Source organism: Phyllobates terribilis, unplaced genomic scaffold (genome assembly GCF_046119375.1).
Source record: "Phyllobates terribilis strain yellow unplaced genomic scaffold, ASM4611937v1 Scaffold_5__5_contigs__length_657084704, whole genome shotgun sequence".
Classification (NCBI taxonomy): domain Eukaryota; kingdom Metazoa; phylum Chordata; class Amphibia; order Anura; family Dendrobatidae; genus Phyllobates; species Phyllobates terribilis.
The window spans coordinates 8948144-8967021 of NW_027362765.1; the positions used below are offsets into that span (position 1 = coordinate 8948144).

The 18878-nt window shown below is 50.2% G+C and overlaps 1 protein-coding gene across 1 annotated transcript in view; it reads left to right on the forward strand.

The window, feature by feature from the left end:
- The first annotated feature begins 16209 nt into the window (after window positions 1-16209).
- Window positions 16210-18878, forward strand: part of LOC141271739 (uncharacterized) — a 31239-nt gene continuing 28570 nt past the window's right edge. The window contains exon 1 of the mRNA XM_073681834.1: window positions 16210-16285. The gene's annotated coding sequence lies outside the window, so the exon portion shown is untranslated. The remainder of the gene's footprint in view (window positions 16286-18878) is intronic.

Sequence of the window (18878 nt, forward strand, 5' to 3'; positions counted from 1 at the left end):
AATCATGAAAGCTTGGGTCATTTGGGCCAACAGAAATTGTTAGGCATTCTTAAAAAGAAATTTTACTGAGAAAAGATGGAAGAGACTGTACAAAGTATTGTTCAATCATGTCTCATTTGTGCCCAAATTAATCCAAGACCAAAAGGACAGAAACCACTACTACTGCGAACCGCACCTGCAGATGGTCCATGGTCTATGTTACAAATAGACTATATTGGTTCATTACCATCAGGTAAAAATGGTCTCAGGTATGCATTGGTTGTAGTAGATGTTTTTTCTAAATGGCTTAAAATTTTACCTGTTAGGAAAGATGATGCTTTGTCTACAGCTAGAGCATTAGTTAATCGTGTCTTTTGTACTTGGGGGATCCCAAGAATGATTACCTCTGATCGAGGAAGTCACTTCACAGGAAAAATCATACGAGCAATTTGTACTATTCTAGGGGTACAACAACAGTTTCATGTACCTTACCATCCACAGTCTGCTGGTATTGTGGAAAGGATGAATAGGACAATAAAATCCAGAATTGCCAAAATGTTATTGGACAAAAGTAATACTTGGGTGGATGCAGTACCTTTTGTACTGTTGAGTGTTAGAGGAACAACTTCCTCCACAAGTCAGTTTACTCCTTTTGAACTAATGACAGGAAGGAAAATGCCATTGATTTTCCTACATGAACCATTTTTGTCCACACCTCAAAAAGATGCTGCTGCAAGGTCCAAATGGTTGCAATTGTTGCAGGAAAACTTGAAAACCATTCTTCCACATAAATGCAGAGGATGGAGTCACCATATGAATCCAAATTCAAAAAAGGGGCTCTAGTCATTAAATCTTTCAGGAAGAGTGGACCTTGGGAAAGTAACTGGGAAGGTCCCTTTGAAATAATCGACACCATGGGACGAGTTATGATCCTAGTGCAACCAGCATCCAACGTGGCTAAAAATATCCACAGACAACAAAAATTGTGGGTACATGTTGATCAATGCAAATTGTATATTGAAAAATAACGATACTGCATTTCTTTCAGGAAGAAATGAATTCCAATAAGAGCTGGAATGCGGAATACCATGTCCTTGATGGAAGGGATTCAACACCAATCCTTCAAGAAAAGAAAAAGTTTCCCAGGAAAAGCTATTATCTGATGGGAACCACATTTCTGCTACTTTGTACTATTTCAATTGTGATCTACGCGGAAGACATTTTATATCATGGAGCAAATACTAGTGAAGTGAATGGACATATCAAAGGAACTTTACATCCACGGAAACCAAGAGGATCAAGTATACAAAATCTAATAGAGGAAGACATACCGGACGATTCAGTAGATATTACTGGAAACATTTGCATGGGTTATGGTGTAAAATGCTGCATTGAGCTACACTTCATACATGACAATGACATAATATTACATTCTGCCACAGGACCTAAGTCTAAGTTTACACAGTTACAAGGAGATTATATACATAATAATAAGACAGGCACATGGGAATGCAATCCTACAGATGTGTTATACTGGAATATAGAGATAAGAGGTGAAGAGAAAGCTGTGTGGTCGGGTGATATTACTAATGATATGCTCGCAAAAGGGACAGTTAGAACATATGAAACCAAGATTGTGTTAAAGACATAACGTTTTGGGAAAATTTTGGATCCTTCATTACTTTCTATTACAGAAGGAGATGAGGATTGGGTAAAAACATGGAATTTCCAGAGAACCAGTACAAGTACAGGTATATGTAGTTTTTACAGTAACAAATACTATCGCTCCAGAAGTAAGGGTTGCACCACAAGTTGTACATAGTCAAGAAAATATGTCTCCTCTTTTATTGAAATGCAATACAAGGTTAGAGTTACCTCCCGAGTCTTTGTTAACATGGACCAGAAACAAATTATTTTTGGGAAGTTTTTCAAATGGTCCAACAAATGTTATACATAGAAGTCAATAAGGGAATGTGAGATGGTTGGATAAGAATTTTTTTTTTCTCTAGATAATCCATCTCTTAAAGATTCTGGACTTTATCAATGTTGTGTTTTAACTAAAAATAATTACAAACAATGTAAAGATGTAAATTTTTTTGTCAGCAGTAGATAATGTATGTACACAGACAAGGTTTCAACCATCTACTCCTTTCCAAACCAATCAATTCCAATCTAAACCTTTATTAAGGGATGGAGTGTTGATGACTATGGTCTGGACTTTTAACATATCTAGTTGGAAAATCTCATCCAGATATCCCCAGTGTCAATCACATCTCATTAACATGGAAATGGGAATAGAACAATAGTTTGGGAGAAGAACTTCAACACAGGTTAGAAGTAAGAGGGACATATTAGAAGGTATTTTGGGGGAATTAGGAACAGTGAGATGTTTAATTGACACTATGAACATTCATACACTTAAATCAGATTTGGAAAATATTGGGTATGTTGGAGGTAAAGGGGTAAAAATTCAGAAAAGTTTGAATCAACTCCTTGAGAAGATGGTTTTGAACACTGCTGCTCTGCTTGGATCTTCAGTGTCACATCTACAAGATGCTACTTTAGCTCTAATACAAAGTGAACAGGAATCCCAAGTGGCCAGAGCATGTCTAGAAATTCAGATTGAATACTCCACCAATCTGAAAATGAATGCACAAGCAAGTGGAATTACACCTTTAGGAATAATGAGAAATTTGCCTACAGAATATAATTTTGCGTTAAATCACACAGATTTGTAGGTAAGTAAGTGGTTAGGATGTGAACAGAACATTTGTATAGGAACATCACTAATCCCAATATCGGGAAAAGAAGAAACCATGGCTCCTATTACTGTTCTGGGCATTCCTGTTAGTAATACACAATTACTATATTATCTATTACAGTACACAGATTTAGCATTTGATGGTACAAACACTGAACAATTAGACATTTCTTCATGCTTACATTTTGTTTCTAAGGTAATGTGTCTACATGGACAGGATAAAGTCATTTATAACTCAAGTTTCCATAATCATACCTCATGTCATGCCAGAGTTGAGAATGTGCACACGATACATGACTTGGTGACTCCAATAAGCTCGAACAAAATTTGTTTACTAGTTATGTCTGAAAAAGAAGTTGTTTCTGCATTCTTCTCATCTTGTGTGACTCGCCCCCTGGGCCGTGGGGCACTCGGATCCGGGCAATTAGGGAAACGGTGGGAGTAGTAGTGGCAACCCGGTTCCGTGGCTCAGGGTGGTCAGGCCAGTGGTAGTCCGTTATGTGCTATTGATAATGTCCGACTACGCCACCCGTGGATTGCGGTTATTAGGAACCGCCGCTGCATGCAGACCGCTGGGGCTGATGAGGTGTGCAGCTAGGGTAGTGTGACTCCCCACGGGAAGAGTGCGGCCCCAGGGCAGTATAATGGATGTTGGGAGTGATGGTAGTGAGAGTCCCAGTGCTGGTAGTGCTGGAGGAGCAAGGAGCACACAGACAACAGGTTGCAGTCCAGGGTCTTTACTAAAACAGGTAAATTGACCCACAAACAGTCCCGGCTAGGAGGGGACCTGGATGTCTGAGAGCAACGGGGAAATTGGCCCTGGTCAGGGTGAGGGTGTAGGCCTACCGTGCTTTCTGCGCTCCTTCTGGCTATCTCCTCCTGATAGGATAACAGCCCACGTTTCTGAGCTCTCCGTGTATTCTCGCCTGTATGGCCTGCGACGTGGGTTCCTTTCTGCTCCCAGCCTTGTACGGCTTTACTGGTCCCTTCGGTTGTGGCAGAGCCTCCAGGCTTCTTAGGCCAAGGAATGTACAGTCCCTTGCGGACTGGTTCTCTGCTGGGGGATGTGGAATCCTTCTAGCCTCAGACACCAAAGTCTGGTAAAGTAAAGTCTTTTATCTGCCAAGACAGGCTCACTGCGCCTCTTGTCTCTGGCTTGTGGCTCTCCTGCTGCCACACTTCCTCTTAGGTTACAATGCAACTGTCTGTCCCTGCTCTGCTGAGACACGTCTCAGTCCTGAGACAGGTCATCTGGTTCTCTCTAACCCTGCCCCCAGCACCAGCTTTTATAGGGGCAGCCTGCTCCCCCTACTGGCCTGAGACAGGAGGCATTGCATGCTAATGTTCCCCTGACTAGAGAACCTCCCCCTTGCTCTCAGACACAGCTTTAATTACACTTGTGGCATTCAGGTCAGGGTGACACATGTGTACATGCTGAAAATCTGACCATAGTTTTATATTGTATGGAGGGAAGTGTGAAAACTATCTCCAAGAAGGAAGGAAGTATTAATATTACGTCAATAGGGACAAGAAATCTGAAAATCCTTCCGATACAGTTCAGTTTGTCACAAATATATAATTTCCCTTGGGATATGTGGACAAATGAGATAAAGAAAGACAAAGGTTTGTTAAATTTATTAACAAAACAATTAAAAGAAGATGACATTGTATTCAGACATGAACAAGGTAACTTAAATTATGTTGAACATGAGTGGACAAGTATGTCAGCCTCATCTTGGTGGAGAAATCTAGGAAGATCAGTAACTAGTTGGTCACAGTCTTCAGCAAAAATGGCAGCAGGATATGTATTAACAAATCCAATCGTAATCATATTTATTTTGGTCTTGCTGTGTATTTTTTATCAGATTTTTATTGTGTAAAATTAAAAAAATAAACAAAAAAGATAAAGACAGAAATTAAAACGATGATATTTTAAGAGAAATGTTACAATAAAAAAATAAAACTTTTTGATTTTAATTTTTATTTTTAATTTAGAAGCTTTTGGGAACTCAGATGACATTCAATACAGGTGTCGATACAAGGTTTTCAGAATAAAGAATGAATGTGATACGAATGGTGAGAGAATGAGTTTAGGATTGATTATGATATTTTTTAAATCATTATCAGGGGGGACTGTAAAATATTAATTTCTTATGATAGAAAAATATACATAAGCTTTAACATGCTTAGGCTCTAACCATGCTTAGATTCAAATATAGAGAAAGACTGGAGTTATTCTGGGACCTTGGTAGAAACCTGTTCAGTTTGTCAAACCTATAGGACTCTTGTCTATATGGGTTATTTGGGGATAACTAATGATCCTTAAAGGTCACTAGACATATGTTTAAAATATACCAACAAGAGGTGATGTGCACGTAGCCAAAATGCATATGTCACAAGTTACTAGTTTTGTTCTAATATGGTAGAAGCTACTAATATATCAGCAAGTCGCCATATTGGGTTATGAAACTGTAAAAATATTCTCCAATGTATGTCTATGAGGCGAGATGGTATATAAGCAGAGCCAGACATGGGGGAGATCACTCATTCCTCGGGTATCTCCAGCACGGATCATGCTTCTATACTGGATACGTAAGAACCTATAATTGTTTCCTTTCTCTCTTCTAACCTGATACTTCTTTTTATGTGCTATGAAATATATTTCTTCATTTTTGTAACCACCTTTGAATGAACATTAAATAAACTTTTGTTTTATCCACACAATTCAAGATTGTTTTCGTCTCTATTCTCACCGTACCCTTACCTAAAATAAGGAAGTATTAGTTTTTCTAACACCAACCAACAACCTTTTCAAACTGCTCTGGCTTCAAGAGTGGTATTACGCGGCCCCCTAGAAATTGGGACAGGAAGGTAGTTCGACATGATGTGGGTGCCTGTTGTGCTCCCTCAGCAGGAGCAGTTTCATGTTGCCCACGGCTTTGGCGTGCATGTCCACTTCCCCCTTGCCCATTTTAAATGGAGTTTAATATTTGTCACGTTGCCAAAAATGTCTGTATTATTATCGCAGTAATATAGGATCACGTCTGATGACCACGGTTTTATGCGGTGACCTGGGAGTCAGAGATGCTTCCAGGGGTCTTCCCCATGCTGTTCCCATGTCTTTTCAGCACTGTATGGATGTGTCTGATCATGTCTCACACACTACATAGCCTGATAAGGTTGTAAAATGTTAAAATGTCATTTACCGGTGAATGTATTTTTCACGCTTGAAAGTAATGCAAAAACGCATCAAAAATGCTTTGTGTGAACATAGCCCAAGGGTTCCTTAACATATTTCCCACGAAAATCCATTTTGGTTTCGTTTTTGTATGTTTTATTGTGAGTCTGTAAAAGTGGTGTAATACCTCTGACAACATTGTTGACAGCAGTGACCTGGGAGTCAGAAATGCTTCTAGGGGTCTTCCCCATGCTGTTCCCATCAACTTGGGCAATTTTTAGGCCCCCTGCAGGCGCTGGAAAAATGCTTGAGTTTCCCATAGACTTACATTGGGCTCGTTTCTCGGGTCCAGCACCAAAGCATTCCAATTTGCTCGACTCAAGCACCCGAGCATTTTAGTGCTCGCTCATCACTACTGTTTCATTTTAACTCCAGATTAGTGGCCTGCAGAGCTGAAATCATGAAGATTCACTGTCCAAATATTTCTGGACCTACCTGTATTCATATATGTATGTAATGCACACGCCCGGGCTGAGCGGCGTGTGCGTGTGATTCCACTGGACCGTGCCGGAGAGTGAATGCCTGGAGGGGCGTAACTAGGTATTCACCCGATCCGACCAGGGTCGCACGACGGCATACGACGCCAGTGCACCAAGGAGGAACCGAGCAGAGGGACCAGGTGCTACTCCAGGACAGACCCCGGACACGGCTGTTGACCCACACAGGGGAATACAGGAACAGACTGGTTAGGCTGGCACACAGACTGGTGGGTATAGGCAGGCACGACTGGTATGCAGGCAGGCGGGTACGCAGGCAGGGGGGTACAGGCAAGCACGGCTAGAGTGCAGACAGGAAGGCACTAGCAGGTAGGAACACAGGCGGGATAGGACCCAGTACACACTGGGACTCTGGAACAGAACCACAGATGTGGCGAACAAACACAGCAGAGTGAGACCGCCCGGAGCGGTGAGCAAGAGCAGGGCAGAACGAGACCGCCCGGAGCGGTGAGCAAGAGCAGGGCAGGACGAGACCGCCCGGAGCGGTGAGCAAGAGCAGGGCAGGACGAGACCGCCCGGAGCGGTGAGCAAGAGCAGGGCAGGACGAGACCGCCCGGAGCGGTGAGCAAGAGCAGGGCAGGACGAGACCGCCCGGAGCGGTGAGCAAGAGCAGGGCAGGACGAGACCGCCCGGAGCGGTGAGCAAGAGCAGAGCAGGACGAGACCGCCCGGAGCGGTGAGCAAGAGCAGAGCAGGACGAGACCGCCCGGAGCGGTGAGCAAGAGCAGAGCAGGACGAGACCGCCCGGAGCGGTGAGCAAGAGCAGAGCAGGACGAGACCGCCCGGAGCGGTGAGCAAGAGCAGAGCAGGACGAGACCGCCCGGAGCGGTGAGCAAGAGCAGAGCAGGACGAGACCGCCCGGAGCGGTGAGCAAGAGCAGAGCAGGACGAGACCGCCCGGAGCGGTGAGCAAGAGCAGAGCAGGACGAGACCGCCTGGAGCGGTGAGCAAGGCAGAGCAGGGGGGACAGGGCTCTGTTCACACGGAACAGACAGGAAGGGAAAGGCAGAGCCAGATACCCACAGGGTACTTGCAGAGAAGTAGCGAGTGGACCACAAACGGGAGTACAGAGACAACAAGCAGGAGTTAGGTACGAGTTCAGACTCTGCAGAAAAAGGAAAGGAACAGACATAGAGAAAAAACAGGTAAAAGATAGGAGAGAGTTCAGACTGGAACTGAGTATACGGAGGAGACCGACACTGCAGCGGAATACAGAAGCGGGTCTGGGAATACGGCCCCCAGAGAGGCGGGACGAACAGGCAAGGAGCGTGTTCAGACAGGACAGACAAGATACAGGAGCAGGTCTAGGTAATCGGCCCCTAGAAGGCGGGAGGAACAGGCTAGGAGCGTGTTCAGACAGGCCTGGAAATACAGCCTCCAGGATAGACAGACAAGAGGCAAGGAACGTGTACAGACTGCAGGTTAGGGTACACAGATAGGACACAGTACAGACATGGGACCAGATACTGCAAGACAGGTAACATAGACAGGACCTGGCATGTCAGAGACAAAAGCCAACTGACAGGGCAAGATGCTCAGGCAGGGATTGATTGGGGCAGCTGGGCTAAATACCAGGTGACAGACAGCAATAGGCTGAGGACGCACAAGGGGTGTGACCCACAGCAGGTACAAAAAGCAGGAAGTGATCGGGCGCCGCCCTTAAGCAGCAGAAACAGACACAAACAGACAGCATGGAGGGAAGCCAGAGAGACATTCTGGACTGGAGATCAAGTGCGCGTTCTTGCACAGTGGGAGATGGACCACTATGCAAGGACGCCGCCAGGTATGTTACAGTACCCCCCCCTTACGCCCCCTCTTCTTCAGGCCTGCCAGAATCTTCCGCAGGGAATTCGAGGGCCAATCCTTCACTTCATGGAGATCACTTCCACTGTCCACAGGAAAAACTGGTCTCATCTGGTTAGCTAGGATGCTACCTCCTATCCAGCCATCCTCAGCAACAGACGAAACGGGTGGAGTACCAGGAACAGCACACAAGGAAGTCTCTCTCCACATATTTTCAGGTGGCACCCCAGAGGGTACAGGAGACAACTGGAAGTCCTCCACCGGGTTGGAGGGGAGCAGAGACTTGGGGGTAATCTCTGCTTCGAGGTACATCGTGTCAAACTCACAGGAAGAAATAGACGGGTTAACAGGTACAGGGTGAGAAAAAGTCACTGTCTCTTTGTTATCTGGTGGTAACCTGGAGTAGTCAGGAAACAACTGGAGATCCTCTGCCGGGTCAGAAGAGTGCAGAGGCTCGGGGAAAACATCTGCTACAGAGTACACTAGGTCGGACTCACTGGACGAAGCAGGCGAGGTATCGGGTGCCGAGTATAGGAAAGTCTCTGTCCATACACCACCAGGTGGCACCCCTAAGGGTTCTGGAGACAACTGGAGGTCCTCCACCTGGTCGGAGGGGTGTAGAGACTCATGAATAACCTGTGCTTCGGAGTACACTAGGTTAGACTCACTAGGCGAAGCGAGCAAGGTATCAGCTCCAGGATATAGGAAAGTCTCTGTCCATTCACCACCAGGTGGCACCCCGAAGGGTTCTGGAGACAACTGGAGGTCCTCCGCCTGGTCGGAGGGGTGTAGAGACTCGGGAGTAACCTCTGATTCGGAGTACACTAGGTGGGACTCACTGGATGAAGCGAGCAAGGTATCAGGTACAGAGTATAGGAGAGTCTCTGTCCTTTCGCTACCAGGTAGCACCCCGAAGGGCTCAGGAGACAACTGGAGGTCCTCCGCCAGGTCAGAGGGGTGAAGAGACTCATGGGTAACCTCTGCTTCAGAGTACACTAGGTCAGACTCACTGGATGAAGCAGCCGAGGTATCAGGTACCGAGTATAGGAAAGTCTCTGTCCATTCGCTACCAGGTAGCACCCCGAAGGGTTCAGGAGACAACTGGAGATCCTCCGCCTGATCGGAGGGGTGTAGAGACTCAGGGGTAACCTCTGCTTCGGAGAACACTAGGTCGGACTCACTGGACGAAGCGGGCGAGGTATCAGGTGCAGGGTATAGGGAAGTCTCTCTCCAATTGTCCTCAAGTGGTATCCCGGGGGATTCAGGAGGCAACAGGGGGTCCTCCGGTGTGAATTCTGGGTGGGCAGCAGTCTCTTCGGGCAGGAGAACTGGTGCACTACCCACGCACATTACCCGTTGGGGCTTCTCCGGGATACAGGGAGATGAAGCTTCAGTAGGGACTTCAAGGTTGGGGTCAAGAGGTCTCAGGGAGGACAGACCCTGGCGTGACGGCTTGCATCTACGTCTAGCACGTCTGGACTGCCTCTTGAGGTTGGGAGAAGTATTCCGGAGAGTGTAGTCACCCTGTGAGGATTCTGGGTGGGCAGTAGTCTCATTGGGCTGGAGGACTATTGCGCTACCCACACACATTACCCATCGGGGCTTCTCCGGGATACTGGGAAGTGAAGCTTCAGCAGGAGCCTCCGGGTTAGGATCATCGAAGACCATTAGAAAGGCCACCAGGAAGGCCATTATGTCCAGGACGATAGGATCCTGTGCGTCCCATAGGGGGATGATCCAATTCAAGGCATCACCCGCTAGGTAAAACATCATGAATCCCACCTTAACCCGATCTGTGGGAAAACATAGAGGGTAGAACTTGAAGTGTAGCATGCATTGCTCCACAAATGCACGACTCTGTCTTGGATCCCCATAGTAACGTGGCGGATCCGCAGGAACGAGAGCTGATAGATCCATCTGGACGGGTGCGTAATTCGCCTGGAACTCAGCTAAGGAAAAAAAAAAAATTATTTATTTTTAATGCACGTATTCGCTGGAAAACGTCTCAGAGAGCGAAGGCCGTGGGGCTCAACGGGAACCATGGCCTGAGCATGCTGTAATGCACACACCCGGGCTGAGCGGCGTGTTCGTGTGATTCCACTGGACCGTGCCGGAGAGTGAATGCCTGGAGGGGCGTAACTAGGTATTCACCCGATCCGACCAGGGTCGCACGACGGCATACGACGCCAGTGCACCAAGGAGGAACCGAGCAGAGGGACCAGGTGCTACTCCAGGACAGACCCCGGACACGGCTGTTGACCCACACAGGGGAATACAGGAACAGACTGGTTAGGCTGGCACACAGACTGGTGGGTATAGGCAGGCACGACTGGTATGCAGGCAGGCGGGTACGCAGGCAGGGGGGTACAGGCAAGCACGGCTAGAGTGCAGACAGGAAGGCACTAGCAGGTAGGAACACAGGCGGGATAGGACCCAGTACACACTGGGACTCTGGAACAGAACCACAGATGTGGCGAACAAACACAGCAGAGTGAGACCGCCCGGAGCGGTGAGCAAGAGCAGGGCAGAACGAGACCGCCCGGAGCGGTGAGCAAGAGCGGGGCAGGACGAGACCGCCCGGAGCGGTGAGCAAGAGCGGGGCAGGACGATACCGGCCGGAGCGGTGAGCAAGAGCAGGGCAGGACGAGGCCGGCCGGAGCGGTGAGCAAGAGCAGGGCAGGACGAGGCCGGCCGGAGCGGTGAGCAAGAGCAGGGCAGGACGAGGCCGGCCGGAGCGGTGAGCAAGAGCAGGGCAGGACGAGGCCGGCCGGAGCGGTGAGCAGGACCAGGCCGGCCGGAGCGGTGAGCAGGACCAGGCCGGCCGGAGCGGTGAGCAGGACCAGGCCGGCCGGAGCGGTGAGCAGGACCAGGCCGGCCGGAGCGGTGAGCAGGACCAGGCCGGCCGGAGCGGTGAGCAGGACCAGGCCGGCCGGAGCGGTGAGCAAGAGCAGGAGCGGTGAGCAGGACGAGGCCGGCCAGAGCGGTGAGCAAGAGCAGGAGCGGTGAGCAGGACGAGGCAGGCCGGAGCGGTGAGCAAGAGCAGGAGCAGGGCAGGACAAGGCCGGCCGGAGCGGTGAGCAAGAGCAGGAGCAGGGCAGGACGAGGCCGGCCGGAGCGGTGAGCAAGAGCAGGAGCAGGGCAGGACGAGGCCGGCCGGAGCGGTGAGCAAGAGCAGGAGCAGGGCAGGACGAGGCCGGCCGGAGCGGTGAGCAAGAGCAGGAGCAGGGCAGGACGAGGCCGGCCGGAGCGGTGAGCAAGAGCAGGAGCAGGGCAGGACGAGGCCGGCCGGAGCGGTGAGCAAGATCAGGAGCAGGGCAGGACGAGGCCGGCCGGAGCGGTGAGCAAGATCAGGAGCAGGGCAGGACGAGGCCGGCCGGAGCGGTGAGCAAGATCAGGAGCAGGGCAGGACGAGGCCGGCCGGAGCGGTGAGCAAGAGCAGGAGCAGGGCAGGACGCGGCCGCCCGGAGCGGTGAGCAAGAGCAGGAGCAGGACGCGGCCGCCCGGAGCGGTGAGCAACAGCAGAGCAGGACGCGGCCGCCCGGAGCGGTGTGCAACAGCAGAACAGGACGCGGCCGCCCGGATCGGTGAGCAACAGCAGAGCAGGACGCGGCCGCCCGGAGCGGTGAGCAACAGCAGAGCAGGACGAGGCCGCCCGGAGCGGTGAGCAACAGCAGAGCAGGACGAGGCCGCCCGGAGCGGTGAGCAAGAGCAGAGCAGGACGAGGCCGCCCGGAGCGGTGAGCAAGAGCAGAGCAGGACGAGGCCGCCCGGAGCGGTGAGCAAGAGCAGAGCAGGACGAGGCCGCCCGGAGCGGTGAGCAAGAGCAGAGCAGGACGAGGCCGCCCGGAGCGGTGAGCAAGAGCAGAGCAGGACGAGGCCGCCCGGAGCGGTGAGCAAGAGCAGAGCAGGACGAGGCCGCCCGGAGCGGTGAGCAAGAGCAGAGCAGGACGAGGCCGCCCGGAGCGGTGAGCAAGAGCAGAGCAGGACGAGGCCGCCCAGAGCGGTGAGCAAGAGCAGAGCAGGATGAGGCCGCCCGGAGCGGTGAGCAAGAGCAGAGCAGGGGGGACAGGGCTCTGTTCACACGGAACAGACAGGAAGGGAAAGGCAGAGCCAGATACCCACAGGGTACTTGCAGAGAAGTAGAGAGTGGACCACAAACGGGAGTACAGAGACAACAAGCAGGAGTTAGGTACGAGTTCAGACTCTGCAGAAAAAGGAAAGGAACGGACATAGAGAAAAAACAGGTAAAAGATAGGAGAGAGTTCAGACTGGAACTGAGTGTACGGAGGAGACCGACACTGCAGCGGAATACAGGAGCGGGTCTGGGAATACGGCCCCCAGAGAGGCGGGACGAACAGGCAAGGAGCGTGTTCAGACAGGACAGACAAGATACAGGAGCAGGTCTAGGCAATCGGCCCCTAGAAGGCGGGAGGAACAGGCTAGGAGCGTGTTCAGACAGGCCTGGAAGTACAGCCTCCAGGATAGGCAGACAAGAGGCAAGGAACGTGTACAGACTGCAGGTTAGGGTACACAGATAGGACACAGTACAGACATGGGACCAGATACTGCAAGACAGGTAACATAGACAGGACCTGGCATGTCAGAGACAAAAGCCAACTGACAGGGCAAGATGCTCAGGCAGGGATTGATTGGGGCAGCTGGGTTAAATACCAGGTGACAGACAGCAATAGGCTGAGGACGCACAAGGGGTGTGACCCACAGCAGGTACAAAAAGCAGGAAGTGATCGGGCGCCGCCCTTAAGCAGCAGAAACAGACACAAACAGACAGCATGGAGGGAAGCCAGAGAGACATTCTGGACTGGAGATCAAGTGCGCGCTCTTGCACAGTGGGAGATGGACCACTATGCAAGGACGCTGCCAGGTATGTTACAATGTACACTACATGGACAATTATTGCATCTCTTGCCCCCACCCCACAAAACAAATCCCAAAATGTTCTCCTGCCCCTTTTCCTAACTCCCAATCCCAAAATAGACAAGGACATTCGGAGTTGCCAATCCTCCCTCTTTTGTAGACTAGTGGAAATAAAGCATCTTCAGCCTCGGCTCTTTATTTTCTACAGACAACATGGTGGGAAAATGAACCACTTTTTATAATCAGTTATTTTTTATCACATTTTTTTAAAGGTAAATTACAATAAAATGCCCCTAATCCCTTTTTCTCCATCTCCCAATCCATAATGCTGGGGTAAGATTATCTCTACAGAGACCCCTGTACAGGAATATTAGGGCTCCAGCGACATCACATCTATTATACAGAGAATAGCGCCATCTCCATAGCTCTGTACACAAGGACATAGAGATCAGACAAGGTCCTCATATTCAGGCAGCTTCTATTTTACTCAAACCCTCTTTATAAGAACAAGATAAGAGTCTCATTATACCGAGTAGAGAAGCTCCAGGGACAAATAATAATAATAATTTTTATTTATATAGTGCCAACATATTCCGCAGCACTTTACAATTAAGCGGGGACATGTACAAACAATAAATTCAATACAAGGTGAGACAGTTTAACAGTTACATCAGGAGTGAGGTCCCTGCTCGCAAGCTTACATTCTACAAGGAAATGGGGGGACACAATAGGTATAAAGTGCTTGTTATTTCAGGTCAGGCAATTATAATAGGTCGGGATTATCATATAAGGCTGTATGATCCGGTCATCAGTCTGTATGTTCAAGTGCAATACTCAAATACCGAGTGCAGTTATCGTGTGCATGGAGGGTGTAGAGACAGATGAACAGTGGGGGGCAGATTCTGAATAGTATTTAGGAGGGAACAGAGGAAAGTTAGTTTACTGGGTATTTGAGGTGGTAGGCTTGTTTAAAGAGATGGGTTTTTAAAGCGCGCTTGAAGACATCGGGGCTAGGCATCAATCGGATTGTCTGGGGTAGAGCATTCCAGAGAACTGGCGCAGTACGAGAGAAGTCTTGGAGACAGAGGTGCGAGGTTCGGATTACGGGGGATGTTAGTCTTAAGTCATTTGTGGAACGGAGGGAACGTGTAGGATGATAGACTGAGATGAAAGAGGAGATATAAGGTGGTGCAAAACTGTGGAGAGCTTTGTGGGTGAGAGCAATGAGTTTATATTGGACCCTGTAGCGAATGGGTAACCAGTGTAATGACTGGCACAAGATGGAGGCATCGGTGAAGCGGCTGGTCAGAAATATGACCCTGGCTGTCGCATTCAGGACAAATTGGAGAGGGGAAATTTTGGTAAGAGGGAGACCGATCAGGAGAGAGTTGCAGTAGTCCAGACGAGAGTGAATAAGAGCGACAGTAAGAGTTTTATCAGTTTCAAAAGTGAGAAAAGATCGGATTCTGGAGATGTTTTTAAGATGCAGGTGACAAGAGCGAGTGAGTGATCGGATATAGGGAGTAAAGGAAGGTTAGTGTCGAATATGACCCCAAGGCAGCGGGCGTGCTGCTTGGGAGTTATGGTTGAACCCTCCAAGGTAATTTCGATGTTAGGTAGAGTTAGGTTAGTAGAGGGGGGAAACACAAGACCTCGTCTGCTCCTAACACGCTGGGGGCCTGGAGTATCCAGCCACGGGGCCCGGATTCTCTCATTTGTGGCCCCAGCGTTTCTTGTAGAATAAATCCCTTTCTCATCCAGTCCTGTAGTAATGACTTTGTTATCAGGTTTTGTAGGAGGGTTCGTCTGACTCCATCTTATGTTATCAATATCTGTGCGAGAAGCAAGAGACGTCCGAGCGCAGTTTTACCGAGTGTCCAGTGTCAGTTCTTCTACAGTCTGATAAAGAGCCGCGGTGTCTCAGCCCGAACCTGGGAGTATACAGCTGTATACAGCATACACACGGCTCTGCTCCGTACACACAAGGCTCCGCTCCGTACACCTCGTACACGCGCGGCTCCTCTCCGCACACCTCGTACACACACGAATCCGCTCCGCACGCCTCGTACACACACGGCTCCGCTCCGCACACCTCGTACACACACGGCTCGGGTCCGTACACCTTGTACACGCATGACTCCGCTCCGTACGCCTCGTACACACGGCTCCACCTAGTACACAAGGCTTTGCTCCGTACGTTTTGTACACACACGGCTCCGCTCCGTACGCCTCGTACACACACGGCTCCGCTACGCACGCCTCGTACACACGGCTCCGCTCCGCACACCTTGTACACACGTCTCCGCTCTGCACACCTCGTACACACGTCTCCGCTCCGCACGCCTCGTACACACACGGCTCTGCTCCGTACACCTCGTACACACGCGGCTCCGCTCCGTACACACGTCTCCGCTCCGCACACCTCGCACACACGTCTCCGCTCCGCACGCCTCATACACACACGGCTCTGCTCCGTACACCTCGTACACACGCGGCTCCGCTCCGTACACCTCGTACACACGCGGCTCCGCTCCGCACGCCTCATACACACACGGCTCTGCTCCGTACACCTCGTACACACGCGGCTCCGCTCCGTACACCTCGTACACACGCGGCTCCGCTCCGTACACCTCGTACACACGCGGCTCCGCTCCGTACGCCTCGTACACACGCGGCTCCGCTCCGTACGCCTCGTACACACGCGGCTCCGCTCCGTACACCTCGTACACACGCGGCTCCGCTCCGTACACCTCGTACACACGCGGCTCTGCTCTGTACACCTCGTACACACGCGGCTCTGCTCTGTACACCTCGTACACACGCGGCTCTGCTCCGTACACCTCGTACACACACGGCTCTGCTCCGTACACCTCGTACACACGCGGCTCCGCTCCGTACACCTCGTACACACGCGGCTCCGCTCCGTACACCTCGTACACACGCAGCTCTGCTACATCCACACTGTAAACCCCTCCTGACCCCACACATAACCTGCAGCTCATCCAGCACCATGACAACCAGCACAGCAGAGTCCTGCATCCACTGAGGCCCCTGATCATGTGACCCCTGACTCCTCCCCTCCTGTGACCTCATCACAGCTCCTGTGCGCACAGAGCAGCCATATATGTGGTGGAGGTATGTGGAGACCCCCATTACTGGGCGCAGGGGGCATTAACCCCTTCAGCACGGAGACTCTTTTGGGGTCTTGTGTTGCCCCTTTATAAGAATCATAAGGTTTTTGTTCTGTTTCCTGTGATAGATACATACGACCCAACTATGGAGACCGGAAGGGAGGAAACGTATTGTTCTTATAGTACAGGACCCCTTTACTGGCCCCACAGTGTAATGCCCCCATTATGCCCCTTATGCAGTATGCATGATGCCCCCACACAGTGTAATGCCCCCATTATGCCCCTTATGCAGTATGTATGATTCCCCCACACAGTGTAATGCCCCCATTATGCCTCTTATGCAGGATGTATGATGCCCCCACACAGTGTAATGCCCCAATTATGCCCCTTATGCAGTATGTATGATGCCCCCACACAGTGTAATGCCCCCATTATGCCTCTTATGCAGTATGTATGATGCCCCCGCACAGTGTAATGCCCCCATTAAGCCCCTAATGCAGATGTATGATGCCCCCATTATGCCCCTTATGCAGGATGTATGATGCCTCCACACAGTGTAATGCCCCCATTATGCCCCTTATGCAGGATGTATGATGCCACCACACAGTGTAATGCCCCCATTATGCCCCTTATCCAGGATGTATGATGCCCCCACACAGTGTAATGCCCCCATTATGCTCCTTATGCAGGATGTATGATTCCCCCACACAGTGTAATGCCCCCATTATGCCCCTTATGCAGGATGTATGATTCCCCCACACAGTGTAATGCCCCCATTATACCCCTTATGCAGGATGTATGATTCCACCACACAGTGTAATGCCCCCATTATGCCCCTTATGCAGGATGTATGATTCCCCCACACAGTGTAATGCCCCCATTATGCCCCTTATGCAGTATGTATGATGCCCCCACACAGTGTAATGCCCCATTATACCCCTTATACAGTATGTATGATGCCCCCTCGCAGTGTAATGCCCCATTATACCCCTTATACAGTATGTATGATGCCCCCGCACAGTGTAATGCCCTCATTATGCCCCTTATACAGTATGTATGATGCCCCCACACAGTGTAATTCCCCCATTATGCCCCTTTTGCGGTATGTATGATGCCCCCACACAGTGTAATGCCCCCATTATGCCCCTTATGCAGTATGTATGATGCCCCCACACAGTGTAATGCCCCCATTATGCCCCTTATACAGTATGTATGATGCCCCCACACAGTGTAATTCCCCCATTATGTCCCTTATTATTATTATTTATTATTATTATAGCACCATTCATTCCATGGCGCTTTACATGTGAAAGGGGTATACAAAGCACAAGCAATTACAATAATCTTGAACAAAACGTGACGGCGACTGGTACAGGAGGAGAGAGGACCCTGCCCGCGAGGGCTCACAGTCTACAAGCGATGGGTGAGGATACAATAGGTGAGGGTAGTGCTGGTCGTGCAGTGGTATTTGTGGAGTGGTGGTTATTGCAGGTTGTAGGCTTGTCGGAAGAGGTGGGTCTTCAGGCTCTTTTTGAAGGTTTCCACGGTCGACGAGAGTCTGATGTGTTGGGGTAGAGAGTTCCAGAATAGGGGGGGAAGCACGGGAGAAATCTTGTATACGATTGTGGGAGGAGGAGATAAGAGGGGAGTAGAGAAGGAGATCTTGTGAGGATCGGAGGTTGCGTGCGGGTATGTACCGGGAGACTAGGTCAGAGATATATGGAGGAGACAGGTTGTGAATGGCTTTGTATGTCATGGTTAGGGTTTTGAACTGAAGTCTCTGGGCAATGGGGAGCTAGTGAAGAGATTGACAGAGAGAAGAGGCCGGGGAATAGCGGGGGGACTTATGGATTAGTCGGGCAGCAGAGTTTAGGATGGATTGGAGGGGTGCGAGAGTGTTGGAAGGGAGGCCACAGAGCAGGAGGTTGCAGTAGTCAAGGCCGGAGATGATGAGGGCATGCACTAGTGTTTTTGCAGATTCATGGTTGAGGCATGTGCGGATCCGGGAGATATTTTTGAGTTGGAGTCGGCAGGAAGTGGAAAGGGCTTGGATATGTTGTTTGAAGGAGAGTTCAGAGTCCAGGGTTACCCCAAGGCAGCGAGCTTAATGGACTGGGGAGAGTGGGCAGCCATTGACTATGATGGATAGGTCAGTTGGGGGGGTTGAATGAGATGGCGGAAAGATGATGAATTCTGTTTTGTCCATGTTAAGTTTTAGAAATCTAGCAGAGAAGAAGGATGAAATAGCCGACAGACATTGTGGGATTTTGGTTAGTAGGGAGGTGATATCGGGTCCAGAGAGGTAGATCTGTGTGTTGTCAGCATAGAGGTGATAATAAAAGCCATGAGACTCTATGAGCTGTCCCAGGCCGAAGGTGTAGATGGAGAAGAGCAGGAGTCCTAGAACTGAACCTTGGGGGACACCGACAGATAGGGGGCGAGATGAGGAGGTGGTCTGTGAGTGAGAGACACTGAATGTCCTGTCTGTTAGGTATGAGGAGATCCAGGATAGGGCCAAGTCTGTGATGCCGAGAGATGAGAGAGTTTGTAGTAAGAGGGAATGGTCCACTGTGTCGAAGGCAGATGACAGGTCTAGG